The sequence below is a fragment of the Anopheles marshallii genome (assembly GCF_943734725.1).
Source record: "Anopheles marshallii chromosome X unlocalized genomic scaffold, idAnoMarsDA_429_01 X_unloc_74, whole genome shotgun sequence".
NCBI lineage: Eukaryota > Metazoa > Arthropoda > Insecta > Diptera > Culicidae > Anopheles > Anopheles marshallii.
The window spans coordinates 40001-45000 of record NW_026525925.1 but is presented as its reverse complement, the minus strand read 5'-3'; positions in this window follow the sequence as shown (position 1 = coordinate 45000).

The window sequence follows — 5000 nt, the reverse complement described above, 5'->3', positions numbered from 1 at the left end:
CTAGTAAAATTTGTTCCGGGTAGGGACCTCCCATACAAAATTTTCATCGCTCCAAAAGTGATTTCGTTTCACTTTTCAACATTTACAAGGTCCATAAATCATGTTTTGAGACGATATGGAAAAAAAAATTTTTTGCCCGTCTCGACCAACTCGACCGATGGTGACCACAGTAGGGTGCTCCATACAAATTTTCCTTATGTGGAATTTTCAGTGTAAAATAAGGTTTCTCCAATCGATCGCGGGTTTCACTTTTCATCATTTGCTAGGTCTAACTATGATGTTTTGAGTGGTCCCGCAAAAATTTTTTCTCTTGGCCAGTCGACCCTTTCGTCCATGTCGGTGTGTTCTGCAGTAGGGTGCTCCATACAAATTTTGCTTATGTGGAATTTTTCAGTGTAAAATAAGGTTTCTCCAATCGATCGCGGGTTTCACTTTTCATCATTTGCTAGGTCTAACTATGATGTTTTGAGTGGTCCCGCAAAAATTTTTTCTTGGACCGGGCCTTCCTTCCCGGCCCTGTCGGTGTGCTCTGCAGTAGGGTGCTCCATACAAATTTTCCTTATGTGGAATTTTTCAGTGTAAAATAAGGTTTCTCCAATCGATCGCGGGTTTCACTTTTCATCATTTGCTAGGTCTAACTATGATGTTTTGAGTGGTCCCGCAAAAATTTTTTCTTGGACCGGGCCTTCCTTCCCGGCCCTGTCGGTGTGCTCTGCAGTAGGGTGCTCCATACAAATTTTCCTTATGTGGAATTTTTCAGTGTAAAATAAGGTTTCTCCAATCGATCGCGGGTTTCACTTTTCATCATTTGCTAGGTCTAACTATGATGTTTTGAGTGGTCCCGCAAAAATTTTTTCTCTTGGCCAGTCGACCCTTTCGTCCATGTCGGTGTGCTCTGCAGTAGGGTGCTCCATACAAATTTTCCTTATGTGGAATTTTTCAGTGTAAAATAAGGTTTCTCCAATCGATCGCGGGTTTCACTTTTCATCATTTGCTAGGTCTAACTATGATGTTTTGAGTGGTCCCGCAAAAATTTTTTCTTGGACCGGGCCTTCCTTCCCGGCCCTGTCGGTGTGTTCTGCAGTAGGGTGCTCCATACAAATTTTGCTTATGTGGAATTTTTCAGTGTAAAATAAGGTTTCTCCAATCGATCGCGGGTTTCACTTTTCATCATTTGCTAGGTCTAACTATGATGTTTTGAGTGGTCCCGCAAAAATTTTTTCTTGGACCGGGCCTTCCTTCCCGGCCCTGTCGGTGTGCTCTGCAGTAGGGTGCTCCATACAAATTTTCCTTATGTGGAATTTTTCAGTGTAAAATAAGGTTTCTCCAATCGATCGCGGGTTTCACTTTTCATCATTTGCTAGGTCTAACTATGATGTTTTGAGTGGTCCCGCAAAAATTTTTTCTTGGACCGGGCCTTCCTTCCCGGCCCTGTCGGTGTGCTCTGCAGTAGGGTGCTCCATACAAATTTTCCTTATGTGGAATTTTTCAGTGTAAAATAAGGTTTCTCCAATCGATCGCGGGTTTCACTTTTCATCATTTGCTAGGTCTAACTATGATGTTTTGAGTGGTCCCGCAAAAATTTTTTCTTGGACCGGGCCTTCCTTCCCGGCCCTGTCGGTGTGCTCTGCAGTAGGGTGCTCCATACAAATTTTCCTTATGTGGAATTTTTCAGTGTAAAATAAGGTTTCTCCAATCGATCGCGGGTTTCACTTTTCATCATTTGCTAGGTCTAACTATGATGTTTTGAGTGGTCCCGCAAAAATTTTTTCTTGGACCGGGCCTTCCTTCCCGGTCCTGTCGGTGTGCTCTGCAGTAGGGTGCTCCATACAAATTTTCCTTATGTGGAATTTTTCAGTGTAAAATAAGGTTTCTCCAATCGATCGCGGGTTTCACTTTTCATCATTTGCTAGGTCTAACTATGATGTTTTGAGTGGTCCCGCAAAAATTTTTTCTTGGACCGGGCCTTCCTTCCCGGCCCTGTCGGTGTGTTCTGCAGTAGGGTGCTCCATACAAATTTTCCTTATGTGGAATTTTTCAGTGTAAAATAAGGTTTCTCCAATCGATCGCGGGTTTCACTTTTCATCATTTGCTAGGTCTAACTATGATGTTTTGAGTGGTCCCGCAAAAATTTTTTCTTGGACCGGGCCTTCCTTCCCGGCCCTGTCGGTGTGCTCTGCAGTAGGGTGCTCCATACAAATTTTCCTTATGTGGAATTTTTCAGTGTAAAATAAGGTTTCTCCAATCGATCGCGGGTTTCACTTTTCATCATTTGCTAGGTCTAACTATGATGTTTTGAGTGGTCCCGCAAAAATTTTTTCTCTTGGCCAGTCGACCCTTTCGTCCATGTCGGTGTGCTCTGCAGTAGGGTGCTCCATACAAATTTTCCTTATGTGGAATTTTTCAGTGTAAAATAAGGTTTCTCCAATCGATCGCGGGTTTCACTTTTCATCATTTGCTAGGTCTAACTATGATGTTTTGAGTGGTCCCGCAAAAATTTTTTCTTGGACCGGGCCTTCCTTCCCGGCCCTGTCGGTGTGTTCTGCAGTAGGGTGCTCCATACAAATTTTGCTTATGTGGAATTTTTCAGTGTAAAATAAGGTTTCTCCAATCGATCGCGGGTTTCACTTTTCATCATTTGCTAGGTCTAACTATGATGTTTTGAGTGGTCCCGCAAAAATTTTTTCTTGGACCGGGCCTTCCTTCCCGGCCCTGTCGGTGTGCTCTGCAGTAGGGTGCTCCATACAAATTTTCCTTATGTGGAATTTTTCAGTGTAAAATAAGGTTTCTCCAATCGATCGCGGGTTTCACTTTTCATCATTTGCTAGGTCTAACTATGATGTTTTGAGTGGTCCCGCAAAAATTTTTTCTTGGACCGGGCCTTCCTTCCCGGCCCTGTCGGTGTGCTCTGCAGTAGGGTGCTCCATACAAATTTTCCTTATGTGGAATTTTTCAGTGTAAAATAAGGTTTCTCCAATCGATCGCGGGTTTCACTTTTCATCATTTGCTAGGTCTAACTATGATGTTTTGAGTGGTCCCGCAAAAATTTTTTCTTGGACCGGGCCTTCCTTCCCGGCCCTGTCGGTGTGCTCTGCAGTAGGGTGCTCCATACAAATTTTGCTTATGTGGAATTTTTCAGTGTAAAATAAGGTTTCTCCAATCGATCGCGGGTTTCACTTTTCATCATTTGCTAGGTCTAACTATGATGTTTTGAGTGGTCCCGCAAAAATTTTTTCTCTTAGCCAGTCGACCCTTTCGTCCATGTCGGTGTGTTCTGCAGTAGGGTGCTCCATACAAATTTTGCTTATGTGGAATTTTTCAGTGTAAAATAAGGTTTCTCCAATCGATCGCGGGTTTCACTTTTCATCATTTGCTAGGTCTAACTATGATGTTTTGAGTGGTCCCGCAAAAATTTTTTCTTGGACCGGGCCTTCCTTCCCGGCCCTGTCGGTGTGCTCTGCAGTAGGGTGCTCCATACATATTTTCCTTATGTGGAATTTTTCAGTGTAAAATAAGGTTTCTCCAATCGATCGCGGGTTTCACTTTTCATCATTTGCTAGGTCTAACTATGATGTTTTGAGTGGTCCCGCAAAAATTTTTTCTTGGACCGGGCCTTCCTTCCCGGCCCTGTCGGTGTGCTCTGCAGTAGGGTGCTCCATACATATTTTCCTTATGTGGAATTTTTCAGTGTAAAATAAGGTTTCTCCAATCGATCGCGGGTTTCACTTTTCATCATTTGCTAGGTCTAACTATGATGTTTTGAGTGGTCCCGCAAAAATTTTTTCTTGGACCGGGCCTTCCTTCCCGGCCCTGTCGGTGTGCTCTGCAGTAGGGTGCTCCATACATATTTTCCTTATGTGGAATTTTTCAGTGTAAAATAAGGTTTCTCCAATCGATCGCGGGTTTCACTTTTCATCATTTGCTAGGTCTAACTATGATGTTTTGAGTGGTCCCGCAAAAATTTTTTCTCTTAGCCAGTCAACCCTTTCGTCCATGTCGGTGTGTTCTGCAGTAGGGTGCTCCAACCAAGTTTTCCTAATGAAAGTTTTTCGTGGTTTCGTGTGAGTTAAAAACTCCGGAACTTGGCTTATTTTCACCATAATTTCCACATATGGTGACCAACTCAATAAACGTTTTGTGCGTATCCTATGGACAGTTTTTCGCGTTCAACTTGGTGAACTAGGGTTGTTTTCCCGAAGGGTAAAAAAATCTGGACTTAGCCAAATTTTGAAATCTCCAACCAATCTTGGCCTGTTAGATTATCTTGGTTGGGTTGCTATGGGCTGCTACGGCCTACTTGATAGGCAATGTTTCAACTCTTGGAAGCTTTCGTGGTTGTTTAGAACTGTCCATGGCCTTCTTGATAGAAATGGCTTATCGTGGCCATGGACTTAGCAACATTTTGAGATCCAATCTTGGCCTGTTAGATTATCTTGGTTGGGTTGCTATGGGCTGGTACGGCCTACTTGATAGGCAATGTTTCAACTCTTGGAAGCTCTCGTGGTTGCTAAGCACTGTTCGTGGCCTTCTTGATAGAAATGGCTTATGGTGGCCATGGACTTAGCAAAATTTTGAAATCTCCAACCAATCTTGGCCTGTTAGAGTATCTTGGTTGGGTTGCTATGGGCTGGTACGGCCTACTTGATAGGCAATGTTTCAACTCTTGGAAGCTTTCGTGGTTGCTAAGCACTGTTCGTGGCCTTCTTGATAGAAATGGCTTATGGTGGCCATGGACTTAGCCAAATTTTGAAATCTCCAACCAATCTTGGCCTGTTAGATTATCTTGGTTGGGTTGCTATGGGCTGCTACGGCCTACTTGATAGGCAATGTTTCAACTCTTGGAAGCTTTCGTGGTTGTTTAGAACTGTCCATGGCCTTCTTGATAGAAATGGCTTATCGTGGCCATGGACTTAGCAACATTTTGAGATCCAATCTTGGCCTGTTAGATTATCTTGGTTGGGTTGCTATGGGCTGGTACGGCCTACTTGATAGGCAATGTT